We start from the raw sequence: 15,333 nt of genomic DNA, 5'->3' as shown, positions 1-15,333 counted from the left end.
GAGCAGAGTGGCTGGGCAAGGATACATGGGAACCCTGACATCCTGTCAGAGAGTCTGCTAGACTCTGCTGAAGGAGAGGAAGAGGTTGAACCTGCTACTGAGGCTCAGAGTCCAGACCCAGTGCAGGCAGAGGGGAGAACTTCTCCCAAGGCTGTGAAGATCGAGCAACGCAGTGCTCCATCTTCCCCCACAGGTTCGGCTGAGAAGTCCAGAAGGCGCAGTAAGTCAGAGGGGGAGCTCTCTGATGCCAAGGACGTTCTGGCTGGCCCGAGTGGGTCAGAGGGGGTTCCTGAAGTAGTGCTGCGCCGTTCAACTCGGACGACCAAGGGGAAACCTCCTGAAAGGTTTGCCGTCACTAATGTGTGGGTCGGAATGGCACAGTGTGAACCCAAGAGTTTTGAGGATGTTCAGAAACTGCCTCAGGAAGAAGCCAGGAAATGGCATGAGGCGATGCAGAAGGAGATGAACGCAATGGAGTCACTAGGTATGTTCTCCCTCACGAAGTTGCCGGTGGGCAAACAGGCCGTGGGTAGCCACTGGGTTTACCGTCTTAAGCCCACAGCGACAGGAGAACCGCAGTATAAGGCCAGATTAGTGGCGAGAGGATTCACGCAGCGCAGGGGGTTGCATTATACGGAAGTTTATGCTCCCACCTCTAGGAGTGAATCTCTACGCTTGGTCTTGGCCATTGCTGCACAAAGAGGTTTGCTGGTGCATCACTTTGATGTGGATGTTGCTTACTTGAACTCAGACCTCCAGGAGGATCTGTACATGCTTCCTCCTCCAGGGTTTGAGGGCAATGAGCAAGGTACTGTGTGGAAACTTCACAAGTCAATTTACGGCCTGAAGCAGTCGGCCAGGAATTGGAACTTGTGCCTGAATGAAGCTTTGGAGAAGCTAGGTTTCAGGAAGAGTCTTGCTGACAGTTGCCTGTTCCTTAGAGGATCAGGAGACTCACAGGAACTGGTGTTATTTTACGTTGATGACATCATCCATGTTGGAAAGGCAGACAAACAGGTGCAGAAGTTTGCCAAAGAGCTTGGGAAACGGTTTCAGCTCAAGAACCTGGGTGCAGTAAAGATCTACCTGGGCGTCCAGATAGCGAGAGCTGAGGATGATAGCTTCTTGCTCAGTCAGAAAGGCAGGATTGAGCAGTTGCTTGAGAAGTTCAGAATGTCCGATTGTGCAGGAGTTCGGACACCCATGGAGACGAACTTCGTGAAAGATAGCCAGCAAGCAGAAAGTGCTGAGTTCGAGAATGCTGAGCTCTTTCAGTCAGCTCTAGGTAGTCTGTTGTATCTGTCCCAATGGAGCAGACCAGACATTGCCTTTGCTACCAACCTGCTAAGTAGGGAAGCGTCAAAGCCCAGTGTGAGTGCTTGGCACGGTATCAAGCGGGTACTGCGCTACCTGCAGCATACCAAAGACTTTTGTCTTAAGCTGCCAGCTGAAGGTGAGGCGAAGCTCACATGCTATGCGGACAGTGACTGGGCGAATTCGCAGGACCGCAAGTCTGTGTCTGGGTTGGTGGTAAAGTTTGGGAAGTCACTAGTTGGGTGGAAGTCCCGGAAGCAAAGTCTCATTGCGCTGTCTTCTACTGAGGCTGAATTCAGTGCACTGTCAGATTTGTGCCGGGAACTAGAGTTCTATAGATGCTTGGTGCAAGAGATCTATGGGGATTGTAGCTTGCCCATCACGGTTTGGGAAGACAATCAACCCTGTTTGAAATTGGCTGAATCTGCACAATTTAAGGCCAGAACCAAGCATCTGGACATACGTTTCCAAAATGTGTGTCAGAGTGTTCAGTCAGGTTTGATACGGCTGAAGTACTGTGCCAGTCACAGTAACTTGGCCAATGGATTTACCAAACCTTTAAGCTTCCAGAGTCATGCGGAGTTTTGTGGTGGTTTGGAGTTGGGGGTAAGTTCTGTACATACTTTCCCCACAGTAGCGCAGGGCGAGAGGGGGTGTGAGGAGAACCTGAGCTTACAGGGTTAAACAGCTCAGAGCCTACTGTTGGGAGGGGAAAACTTCTGCGTCATTTCCAAGAGCCTCAAGCCTTTGTTCTCTCTACTTTCGCTTTTGAGGAGAGAGGACGTGTTTTCACGATGCTGTTCGCTGTGATAGATAATGGATAGTCTGCTGTAAATAAAACTGCTTTTAGCTGCTAATATCCTGAGTGGACTTTATTTAAGCACACTGAAGAATGCACTGGAGTTTTTTGAAGCTTTCTCTTACCGCTGCTGATCTCTGCTTTGCTCAGAGCATCGGAATGTGGACTTTGGAATGCAGAGGCCTGGCTGGCAAGAGCTGTGCAGCCGAAGCGGGCCGGACGCCAGGCTTATCTGAGCAATAAATCAATCTGCTTCAGATGATCATGGGTTCCTATCATTTTTCTTATTTATTTTTTATTAGGGGTTATTCTTCCTTGAGTTGCTATTATTAGGGGTTATTACTATCATGGGTTCCTATCATTTATTATTATTTATATTTTATTATTATTAGGGGTCATTCTTCTTAAATTGTTTGTTACACATAGAGGTTATTATTATTGTGGGTTATTAGGGGTGATTGTTTTTATTAGGGATTATTATTATTGCTATTGTTGTTGTTGTTGTTTAGTCGTTTAGTCGTGTCCGCCTCTTCGTGACCCCATGGACCAGAGCACCCCAGGCACTCCTGTCTTCCACTGCCTCCTGCAGTTTGGTCAAACTCATGCTGGTAGCTTCGATGACACTGTCCAACCATCTCGTCCTCTGTCGTCCCCTTCTCCTTGTGCCCTCCATCTTTCCCAACATCAGGGTCTTTTCCAGGGAGTCTTCTCTTCTCATGAGGTGGCCAAAGTATTATTAGGGACTTATTACGATCATGGGTTCGGATCAAGCGTTTATTATTTTTATTAGGGGTTCTTCTTCTTAGGTGTGATTCTTCGGGGTTTCTTATTCTGTGGGGTTATTATTCTTAGGGGTTATCACTTTTATTAGGGACTGTTATTATCGCTATTATTAGGGGTTATTATGATCCTGGGTTTGGATTAAGGGTTTATAAATTTTATTAGCGGTTATTCTTCTTAGGGGTTGTCCTTAGGGGTTTGTTGTTCTTAAGGGGTTATTATTCTTAGGGGTTATTAGGGGTGACCGTTTTCATTAGGGGCTATTATTACCGTTATTAGTAGGAGTTATTCTGATCATGGGTTCCAAGTGACCCCACCGGTTGTCCCCGACCCAGGGGATTTGGCGTGCACAGCGTTGCGGGGGCTCTGGTGTATTTAAAGGTCTCCACTTTGTCCACCTGGAGGAAAAAAAGGGATCTCCCAGCGGACATCTAGCCTGACACCAAATCTCGGCTCCGGGAAATGTTGGAAAAACCTCCCTTTTGGGGTCCATAGAATAGCAATGAATGGAGGGAAGGTACACCCCAGCGGTCATCCAGCCTGACCCCCTACCTGTCTCATCATGCACTGCAGCAGGCCTCGCATCAGCTTGACCACGCTCTGCAGGGGGAAGAAAAACGCTGCCGGAAACTCAGAACTTGAACTCAGGACGGACAACCCCAAAGCCAATGGAGTTTTTTGTCCGGATCTCATTTCCTCCACTGAGTTTTTTGACTCCACATTTCAGGCATTTGGCCTGGGAATAGGGTTTCGATCTCACCCCCCAACCCAGCGTCACACCTGCTCTGGCCAAGATGCGCCACGGCTCTCGGGTTGCAGCGTGAGGTCGGGAAATGCATTGCCAGCAAGGAGGACCCAAAGGAGGATTCCCAAGAAGGGTTCTTCCCCACCCCAGGGTGGGAAGGGAAAAGCCAGTCGCGTCTCTTTTGCGGGATGGGTTTTTGGGTCACGGGTGCGAGTTCTGCCATGCGGGCAGAGGGGCAGCAGCCTGACGATATGCTCGGCACCTTGGAAAATATTATTTTTCTTTTATTTAATTTTCATTTTCACTTTATTATTGTGTTCTATCTTATTGTATTTTTTATTTTTTTATTTTCTTTCCATTTCTCTCTTCCTAATTTAAGTTTTTATTTTATTTTATTTTATTTTATTTTATTTTATTTTATTTTATTTTATTTTATTATTTTATCTTCTCTTCTCTTCTCTTCTCTTCTATTTTACTTAATTATTATGTTCCATTTTATGGTGTTCTATCTTATTGGATTTTATTATATTATTTCATTTTTCTCTTTTCTTTTAATTTCTCTTTTCTTATTATTTTTTATTTTATTTTATTTTTTCCTTTCTTTGTTTCATTTCATTTAATTTCTTTCCTTTCCCTATTATTTCATTTTCTCTTTTCTTTACATTTCTTTTAATTTCTTTTATCTTAATTTCCTTCCTTTCCTTTTTCCCTTTTCTCTTAATTTATTCCTTTCTGTTCCCTTCCTATTTTATTTTATTTTATTTTATTTTCCAACTCCATCCTAGCTACCTGCTCCAGCTCATACGCCTTGTCCTTGTCCTCGTCGTGGTCAGCATTCTTGAGGTAAGCCAATCCCAGCACCCAAACTGTCAGGACGCTGTAGATATTGTAGCGGACTCAGGCGTCCGGGTGGTCAGCACTGGCTGGCAGCAGGCCCGTCATGGGGTTCTGCGGAGAGATCGAGGAGAGGAGCCTGTTGAACTCCCGCCTGCCTGCACACCCTATAAAAAGCCCCTGTCAGATGTTCCACCTGTTGAACATCCGCCTGCCTACTGGACATTTCCATTCCTTCATGCCCTTCAAAAAAAACCACCTACCGCTCAGCCTGTTGAACTTCAACCTGCTTGGATGCCAGACATTTCCAGGCCTGCCCGTCCTACAAAAAGCCACCGTCCGCTGCTCTGACTGTTGATCTCCCGCCTGCCTGCCTGCCTGCTGAACCTTTCCGGAAAAGGGTAAAAGGCGGATCCAGCTGATTTTAAATGGATCCTAATGAATTCATATGATTTTTTCATTCAAATTAAATAAAACCACCATGATACTGTAGACCATGTCTTACTCTGTAGGCAGCATAAAAAAAATCATGCATCCACTATTTCGTGGGGCCGCAGGGGCGCAAAAACATGGTTAAAAAACATGGATCCTCATGATTTTTGCACTAGATCAGCCCAAAGTCACCATCAGATCAAATATCACGGCCATGGGCACAGCATGCACCACAAAAATGACGGATCCATGGCTTCCTGGCGACACCGTGGCCCAAAAACGTGGTTTTGAAGCACGGATCCTCATGGATCCTCATGCTTTTTGCATCGGGCCAACCCAAACTCACTGTCAAATCACACATCATGTCCATGGGCACAGCCTGCACCACAGAAAACTCAGATCCACGGCTTCCTGGCAACTCCATGGCCCAAAAACGTGGTTTTGAAGCACGGATCCTCATGGATCCTCATGCTTTTTTCATTGGGGAACCCCAAATTCACCCTTTATTCAAATATCTTGTACATAACCACAGATCTGACCACAAACTTTATGGATCTTCTGCTTCGTGGCCCTGGCCAGATGCTACCCTGGATATATTGGCCAATTTTTAGGTGGGTGTGCTGGGATGGAGGAAACGGAGTAGGCTGAATCTCTATCCATTAAAGATGGGGGTCCAATGGCTGGGCTGGAATAATTTCAGTTCGGTTTGCCAGCTCTGAGCTTTTCATGGGGTGCAATAGTCACCTGTAGCTGCCATCAGGAGTCCCGGTGTGATCCTGGATGTCTCTATGGAGGCATTGGTCACAAATGTAGCCAAACTGGCATTTTTTAAATCTATGTCAGGTTAGCCGATTGGTACCATACCTGTCCCTTTCCAACCTAGCCATGGTGATCCATGCAGCAGTCACCTGCAGACTAAACTACTTTAACTTGCTCTGAGCCGCGGAGGGCAGGGTATAATCCGATAGAGAGAGAGGGGGGGGGTGCAGGGCTACCCTTGAGACTGCTCCAGAAACTCCAAATGGTCTAAAATGCAGATGCATGAGTTCTTACTGGGACTTTGTGGAGAGCCCGTGTTGGGTTGAAAATGAACGACAGACGAGGAGGTAGGTGTCATGCGGGAGGCGTCTCTCAAGCAAGCCTCGGAGACTCCCTTTTATTGAATATTACTGTGTTTGCCAAGTGTGCTTGTTGCTGATTGGTTAACATAAGTACAAAGCAAGGGTTGCATATAAGACATTAATTATTGCATATAAGACATTAATCATAGACAGGTTAAAGGTTGGGAAAAGGAACGCGGAGTTTACACAGGCATGGTTTCGGACTGCCCGTACCAGAGTGGTACGAAAAAGGAATGTACAAGGAGGGGTAAGTACAGATTGATATGGTGTGAACTCAAGGTGAACAGGACGTACCAGGGTGATGATGGAATGTCTTAGCATCAGCACGGTTTGTGCAGCGTGAGCAAAACAAAGCTTAGAAGCAAGACTTCCCATCATGCCACAGTTTTGTGCAGAAGCAATGCTTTCCTTCAAGCCCGCATTCAGTTGGTTGCTCATCAGCTGGATTGGCTTTAGGTGGAGTATCGAATCAGGTTCAAGGTTTTGATGCTAACCTTTAAAGCCCTAAACAGCTGTGACCTTTCTTATCTGTGGGAATTATCTTCCAATACACCCCCCAAAGAGCGTGACGCTCATCTAACAGCAACCTACTGGTGGTCCCTGGGCCAAAACATATCCAGCTGTCCTCAACCAGAGCCAGAGCCTTTTTGGTGGAATGCTTTGTCTAATGAGACCAGGGCTCAGCGCAATCTATCTCAGTTCTCTCACTTGCTGGATCATCACCTTGTCGTGGTGAGTGGGCTTGCACATTCCTATGACCCTTGTGAGTGAAGCTGTTGGGAATCTCGTACTCCCAGCAGGGTCACCCAAGGCAGTAAGGTCAAAGAAAATGAAATATGCTCAGAGTCCTGTAGTAATTTCATGCTCTTTATTGCAGCTTGTAAAACAGTGATTGAATTGCCCCCCAAACCTCAGGCTTTTATATACAATATTTAAACAACGAGTCCCGTATGATTCTGCTTTCCTCCTGGAGCCTGATTGGTCTTTTCCTGCAAGCCAATCAGTTGTTGCATTCTAGGATCCTACTTGCCTATTGTTCTAGGATCCAAGTTTAGTACATAACAGGGAAGGAGCTAGACAAAGAATGCTCCAAGAAGTCCTCAACGGCAGAACAGGTGGATGATAACAAGCGGTATGTTACAACGGCTGTGATGGCAGATGAAGGCTGCAGCAGATAGGATCTAGCAATTCGTTGTGACTACTCATGCCATCGGAACAGAACCCTACTGCGAAGACTGTGCGTTGGTCAGCGTGCACTGATCTACAAACATAAAACAAATTCACACACAGGCGTCTTCCAAAAACCCAACCCAACCCCCAAAAGTCCCATGGCGATCGGCAAAAGGTTACAGGGGCAGGATCGTGAAATCTGGAAGCCTCTAGTCATGAACTGGCACATGGGCGGTGGATACAGATTCAGTCGTTCTGACTCAAGGAACGAGGCAGTTGAGCAGCTTGGCAGCTGTATCCATGACTGAGCAGCCCTTTTTAGGATCCACTCTGCTCACCCCGAAAAGGGGGAGGGGCTAGAAAAGGTGCCCTAAACATCATCTGCCTCCCTTTTTCCCTGACTGGATTACTGCACCCAGTGAGGTCAGCACCCAGGGGTCATAAAAGACAATTGAACTTTGGAACATGGAATATATGGACTTTGCCAGATAACACAGAGAGCGAGTGTCCTGAATGCAGAACTGCCATCATTGCAAGAGAGCTGCGACATTTTAACATCGATATTGCAGCGCTTCAAGAGACTCGAAGAGCAGGCGAGGGACAACTGAAGGAAGAAAAAGGAGGCTTCACATTCTTCTGGAAAGGTCTATCTGAGCAAGAACATTGAATACATGGGGTAGGCTTTGCTATCAAAAACGACCTTGTGAAGCTCCTGTCAGAAGTCCCTACTGGCATTAATGAGCGACTCTCAACCCTTCGAATAAAGCTCACCAAAAACCAACAGGCTACTATTATAAGCACTTATGCACCAACACTGGATGCCGATGAAGACATTAAAGAAAATTTTTACTCTCAGCTGGATACCATCCTATCAGAGACGCCTAAGGAAGATAAAATTATCGCCTTAAGAGAGAATATTATGAAAATGATATATAGGTGGTACATAACCCCAGTCAAGCTTGCAAAAATCTATCATTTGCCCGATAATAAATGTTGGAAATGTAAAGAAACTGAAGGTACATTTTTTCACCTTTGGTGGACGTGCCCAAAGATTAAGGCTTTCTGGGAAATGATATATAATGAATTAAAAAAGGTATTCAAATATACCTTCCCCAAGAAACCAGAGGCCTTTCTCCTGGGCATAGTCGGCCAAATGGTGTTAAAAAAGGATAGAACTTTCTTTATGTATGCGACAACAGCAGCAAGAATACTCATCGCAAAGTATTGGAAGACACAAGAACTTCCCACGCTGGAGGAATGGCAGATGAAACTGATGGACTATATGGAATTGGCGGAAATGACTGGCAGAATCCGTGACCAGGGAGAAGAGTCGGTGGAGGAAGACTGGAAGAAATTCAAAGATTATCTACAGAAACACTGTAAAATTAAAGAATGTTAGAGTGATGTTGGATTGAAAATAAGTGGTTTCCAGCTGTACAGGATAAAGTTATAGATAGACTAAGATTAAAGATTAGGATTAAAGAAGTTTAAGGAAATGGAAATTTGATACTTAAGAGGTAAAACTTTAATGCTATATTACATTAAGATTAAAGATTGGGATTAAAAAAGTGGAAAAGAAATTGCTGGACAAACAATTTGGACTGGAATACAAAAGAGGGAGGTATGAGGAAGTCCAGAAAATAAGTAAACTCAAAAATGGAAATGAAAAGGGGATATTGTTTTTAATTGTTCTGTTTCTTTTTTTTGTTTTCTGTTCTCTGTGTTTTTCTTCTTTTTTTGGATTATGTATTGTGTATTTGTGTATTTCTTTTTTATGTTTTTCTGTTTAACTTTTTACTGTAACCTTAATAAAAATCATTTTTTTAAAAAAAAGGAAGATAAAATTATCCTCCTGGGTGATTTTAATGCAAGAGTTGGGCGAGATTTCGATCTGTGGCCTGGGACTATTGGGAAAGAAGGAGTTGGCAACAGCAACCAGAATGGAATCTTACTTTTGACGATATGTGCAGCGCACAACCTTGTTATTACCAACACACACTTTCAACAGAAAAATAAATTTAAAACTTCATGGAGGCATCCTCGGTCAAACCACTGGCACCTCTTAGATTATGTTATTGTCCGTGCTAAAGATCAACGTGATGTGCTCTTTACCAGAGCTATGATGAGCGCCGACGGCTGCTGGCCGGATCACCAACTAATACGTGCCACGATGGCTATCAAGATTATACCTCAACACAGGCTTCAGAGAAGAAAACAAAGGCACAAAATGAACGCTCAAGCCCTCCAAGTTCCCATTAATCAGGATTGCTTCCAAACGACTCTTAAGGACCATCTGCTTTCAGAATTCTCTGATAACATCGGGGAACACTGGACCAAGCTAAAAACATCCATTATTGTAACCTGTGAACAAACTATTGGATACTGTGATGAGTATGAGTTACTCGTGCGTAAACTGGTGCCTCTCTAGGCTAATTTGCCTTGTTAAACCTTTCTGACTGCACAGCCCTTTCTAATCATGACTGCCTCAGTCACTGGCAGAATCCGTCAGTGGGCGTTTCTTGAATCTCTTCTAACATAAGAGTTGTTTGACACCCAGTCTCCTCCTCCTCTCACTGCGCGGGAGCCTTCTGCGCAGGGAGGGCGTAGGTAGCGGAGGACCTGTCCCCTCCTCACTGAGTTCCAGTGAAGAGTCCTGGAGCCCTCTCTCCGATTCCCCCATCTGCTCACTTTTGTTCCTGGTGTTGCGCTTAAATGCTTCCCCCTCCACTGAGCTGCTTCTCCCCCTGCTGCTGGGTCCTTCTCCAGCATCATCTAGGAGCCTCCCCTCCGCCTCCTGCTCCGATGTCAGTTCCCTGACATCCACCTCCCCCCCAGAATTCCCTCCACCCCTGGACCGACCTGTGGGATCAACTTGGTCCCCTTCGTCGGCCGACGAGGCGGGGAACCCCCGGAAGGAACTGTCACCATCTTCTGTGGATTCGAAACCCGCTTCCCACCCGTTCTTCCACCTGCCAACGGGGTGGTCCTCCCAGTCTGATTCTTCTTCCTCCGAAACCTCTCCTCCCTCCTCCTCGGAGTCAGAAAATCCCTCAAAAACCTCTTCCTCACCTGTGGTTCCAAATTGCTCCTCCTAGAATCTCTCCAGGGGTTTGGGTTTGTCCGGGAACCGGCGGTGGAATACCTCCACCAGATACCTATCCTCGAAGGCTTCCGTGGGGACCCACGTGTTTTCGGACCTGGGTTCCCCTTCCCACGCTACCAAATACTCCACCCGGCGCCCTTGCCACCTTGAGTCCAGTATTTCCGTGGCCCTGTGGTGGTGTTCCCTTTCTTCTACCTGCGGGTGTGTGGTGACTTCTCCCTCTTGCCCCTGGAATTCCCGCCCTTCCCTATGCGGTGAGAGCAGGGACCTGTGGAAAACCGGGTGTATTTTCATGCTATCAGGCAACCTGAGCTTAAATGCCACGGGATTAACTTGCTGTGTTACCTCAAAAGGTCCCAGCCGTCTGGGCTGCAACTTCTTGCACCCCCCTTTGAAAGGTAGCCCTTGGGTGGACAACCACACCCGGTCCCCCACCCGTATGGTCTCCCCTTCCCTGCGGTGCTTGTCTGCCTGCCTCTTGTAAGTTTCCTTGGCCCGCTCCAAGTTCATCTTAAGTTGCTGGTGTAGGGCCTCCATTTCTTCCACAAACTGCTCTGCAGCGGGTACGCTCCAGCTTTCCTCCCCACTCCCCGGGAAGGCCCTGGGATGACACCCATGGTTGGCCATGAATGGGCTCATTCCCGTGGACACGTGTTCCGCGTTGTTGTACGCGAATTCAGCCAGCGCTAGTTTTTCTACCCAATCGTTCTGCCTCTCGCTGACATAGCAGCGTAGGTATTGCTGGAGTATACTGTTCGCTCTTTCTGCTTGCCCGTTGGTCTCTGGGTGTCTCGCCGTCGAGAAACCCACCTCCACCTGCAGTAAGCTCATGAGCTTCCTCCAGAACCGGGAAGTAAATTGTTTTCCGCGGTCGGAGATAACCCTCAAGGGGGCGCCATGCAGCCGGAATATGTGCTCCACAAACAACCGGGCTGTTTCCTCTGCCGTTACAGCATGTGAGCAAGCTATAAAATGGCACATTTTTGTCAGTAGGTCGACCACTACCATGACTGCTGTCTTTCCCCGGGACTTGGGCAAATCTGTCATAAAATCAATGGATACCACCTCCCAGGGTTTCCCCGGCGTGGGTAAGGGTTCCAGCAATCCTGTGGGGGCAGCCCGCTCCCCCTTTGCCCTTTGGCAGCGGTCGCACCCCCGTACATATTCCCGTACATCCTCCCTCACCCTGGGCCACCAGAACTGCCTGGTCACAAGCATCATGGTTTTGTGCTGTCCAAAGTGCCCTGCTGTGGGGTTGTCGTGGAGTTGTTTGAGTACCTTTCCCCTCAGGGTCTTCCCCGGTACGTACAGCGCTCCCCTATAGTACAGTACCCCTTCCTTCTCCTCAAACCCTTCTTGGGTCCCTCTTCCGTCTCGTAGTTCCCGGATTTTAGTTTGCGCGAACACGTCGTTTCTGGTCAGCCCGGCTAGTTCTCGTTTCCCCACCAAAGTTCCCCCACACACCCATCGGTCCTCGGGGATCACGTGTCGTTTCTCCGGCGGCCCCTCTCCTTCCAGGTACTCCGGTTTACGCGAGAGAGCGTCTGCTCTTACGTTTTCCTCTCCGGGCACGTAGCGGATTTCAAAGAAAAACTTGGAGAACTCCTGTGCCCATCGAATCTGTCTCTGGTTGAGTACTCGTGCGGTTCTCCAGTACTCCAAGTTCTTGTGATCTGTGCAAACCTGGATCTGTTGTTGCGCCCCTATCAGTAGATGACGCCAACGACGAAAGGCCGCGTAGATTGCCAGCAGTTCGTGGTCATACACTGTATAGTTTTGCTCCGACTTGCTCAGTTTTCTCGAGAAAAAGGCACACGGTTTCCATTCCTGCTTGCCCTTCCCTGGCTGCAAAAGGACCGCCCCTACGGCTCTGTCGGACGCATCGGTCTCTAGCCTCAGGGGTTTCTCCAGATCCACGTGCAGGAGTTGCTCTTCCGATGCGAACGCCTTCTTCAGTTTTTCGAAGGATTGCTGGGCCTCTTCTGTCCACACAAACTTCTTTTTGCTACTGAGACAATCCGTGATGGGCGCTGTCAAGTGGGCGAAGTTCTTGATGAACTTCCTGTAGAAGTTGCTGAACCCTAGGAACCTCTGTACGTCCTTCCGTGTTTTGGGAGCCTTCCACTCCAGCACTGCCTGCACCTTGCTTGGGTCCATCGCTAAGCCTTTGTCAGACAACTTGTACCCCAGAAACTCGACTTCTCTGGCGTGAAACTGACATTTTTCCAGCTTGACCCACAACTGGTGCTTCTGCAGTCGTTGTAACACTTCCCTGACGTCTCTAACATGTTGCTCCTCATTGTCCGAATAAATTAAGACGTCGTCCAAGAAGGCTACGCAGTTCTTGTACAGCAGAGACCCCAACACGTGGTGCATGAAAGCTTGAAAACAGGCGGAGCCCGACTGTAATCCAAAAGGCATAACTAAGTACTCAAAGGCACCTAGGGGTGTGAACATTGTGGTCTTCCATTCGTCCCCCTCCCTCATCCTGATCAAATTGTATGTGCCCCTGCTTCTCCCCCTGCTGCTGGGTCCTTCTCCAGCATCATCTAGGAGCCTCCCCTTCGCCTCCTGCTCCGATGTCAGTTCCCTGACAGATACCAAACCAAGAAACACCAGGACTGGTTTGATGAGAATGACAGTGAGATTGAATGTATGATTGACGAGAAAAGGAAGGCATTTCAGAGCTGGCAAAGAGAAAGAAACTGTGCCACTAAGAAAAAAAACCTATGCCAATGCTAAGAACCAGAGAACTAAAAAACACCTGGTGGATAAAAAAAAAGCTCAAGAGATCTAGCACTTAGCCGACACTCATGATGCACAGAGTTTCTTTAAAGCCACAAAGACCATCTATAGACCAATAAATCAGGGCATATGCCCCCTACGCTCAGCAGATGGTACCACACTTCTAAAAGATAAAGAAGCTATCGCACTGTGCTGGAAAGGACACTACCAACATCTCCTTAACCACAACTCCCCCATAGCTGCTGAGGTCCTCTTACAAATCCCGCAAAAACAAATTAGAGATGAGCTTGCAGTATCTCCAAATCTGGGGAAATTGTGCACAGCTATTAACCAAGTGAAAAACAAGAAAGCCAGTGGACCTGATGGGATACCTGCTGAAATCTTCAAAGTGGGTGGAATTGAACTGACACAACAACTTCACAAGCTCATCTAAAAAATCTGGGAAAGAGAAGCGATCCCAGCAGACTTCAGGGATGCCAAAATTATCAATCTCTTTTTTAAAAAAGTGACAGAACTGATTGCGGAAACTATTGAGGCATCTCTCTATTAGCTGTGGCTGGCAAAATTCTTGCAAGGATCTTAGCAAACCGTCTCTTAACATTATCCGAGGTGACCCTTCCTGAATCCCAAAATGGTTTTCAGCCTTCTAGGGGGTCAGTGGACATGATTTTCACAGCTCAACAACTTCAGGAAAAATGCAGAGAGCAAAACCAACCTTGGTACTTCTTATGTACTGAGTTGAATAGGATCCAAACTGCAGCAGTCTGATTGGTCCTAGAACAATAGGATCCAAAATGCAGCAGTCTGATTGGTCCTAGAACAATAGGATTCAGAATGCAGCAGTCTGATTGGTCCTAGAACAATGCAGCAGTATGATTGGTTGGCAGGAACCACCCAATCATGCTCCAGTTAGAAGTGAATCCACAACCTGATTGGCTTACAGTAGAATTCCGGAATTAGCCAATCATGTGCAGCCCATTGTGTAAATAATGTATATAAAACAGATACTTTGAGGGGACTTTCATTCATTCCTCCTCACCACTATGAGCTGAATAAAGAGCATGAAATCACTTTGCGACTCTGAGTATATTTCAGTACTCACACCATGCTGCCAGTTCTAGTGGTGCATCCAGCACCTCAGGGGCTCTCCTTGGTTGCTTATGAGAAGAACTGGCTCTGCATTCCAAAAAAAATGTTGTTGTGCCTGCTGTTTGCTACAGAGACTGGAGATTCTTTCCCCCAGGTTTTGGCCCTGCTCAAGAACCAGTTAAGCACTTCCATGCCCCATTCATTTAAACTGCTGAATAAACTTGGCCCTTCCATGAAACCCATTGAAATCTGTAACATTACTTGGTTGTGTCTCAGCATATTTATGGGAAATGTCACTATTACAAACAGTTTGGAAGAAGAGTTTGGACTTGATATTCCGCCTTTCACTCCCCTTAAGGAGTCTCAAAGCAGCTAACAATCTCCTTTCCCTTCCTCCCCCACAACAGACACCCTGTGAGGAGCTGCATGTGGAGGAGTGGGGAAGTGAACCCAGCTCCCCAGATTACGAGTCCACCGCTCTTAACCACTACACCACACTGGCTCAAAGACTAATAGATGGCAGCTATACATAACCTTTAGCTTAAAAAATAGCAACAATATCTATCTAATGGAACAGTGCAGTGTACTAGCTAGTGTCATAGAATCATAAACTCATAGAGCTGGAAGAGACCACAAGGGCCATCTAGTCCAACCTCCTGCCATGCTGGAACACATAAGCAAAGCACTTCTGACAGATGGCCAGCTAGCCTCCACTTAAAAATCTCCAAAGAAGGAGACTCCACCACTCTCCAAGGTGGCATATTCCACTGTCCAACAGCATTTACTGTCAGAAAGTTCTTCTTAATGTTTAGGTGGAATCTCTTTTCCCATAGTTTGAATCCATTATTCTGTGTCCTAGTCTCTAGAACAGCAGAAAACAAGCTTGCTCCCTCTTCAACTTGACATCCCTTCAAATATTTAAACATGGCTATCATGTCACCCCTTAATCTTCTCTTCTCTAGATTAAACAAATCCAGCTCCCTAAGTCTCTCCTCATAGGGCTTGAATTCCAGACCTTTTACATTTTGGTCACCCTCCTCTGGACACGCTCCAGCTTCACAATATCCTTCTTCAACTGTGGTGCCCAGAACTGGACACTGTATTTCAGGTGTGCTCTGACCAACCAGAATAGCGTGGTAGCATTCCTTCGCTTGATCTGGACACTATACTCCTACTGATGCAGCCCAGAATCGCATTGGCG

General features: G+C 46.9%; 3 long non-coding RNA genes across 3 annotated transcripts in view; 1 reads left to right on the top strand and 2 right to left on the bottom strand.

Annotated features, from left to right (window-relative positions):
- Positions 1-15,333, bottom strand: part of LOC308467840 — a 788,853-nt gene that overhangs the window by 43,529 nt on the left and 729,991 nt on the right. The gene's annotated exons all lie outside the window — the stretch shown is intronic.
- The window catches only part of LOC308467825, a 411,166-nt gene that overhangs the window by 287,172 nt on the left and 108,661 nt on the right, over positions 1-15,333 (top strand). The window lies entirely within an intron of this gene.
- On the bottom strand, positions 3,262-4,522 carry LOC308467589. Its single transcript, XR_013981240.1, has 3 exons — positions 4,428-4,522; positions 3,446-3,493; positions 3,262-3,291 (listed from the first exon to the last, which is right to left on the bottom strand). It is a non-coding gene; the product is annotated as an uncharacterized lncRNA (long non-coding RNA).

Source organism: Podarcis pityusensis (genome assembly GCF_964106645.2).
Source record: "Podarcis pityusensis genome assembly, chromosome: W".
Lineage (NCBI taxonomy): Eukaryota > Metazoa > Chordata > Lepidosauria > Squamata > Lacertidae > Podarcis > Podarcis pityusensis.
Note: the sequence above shows the minus strand (reverse complement) of the source record. Positions and strands in the feature narration are given on the sequence as shown.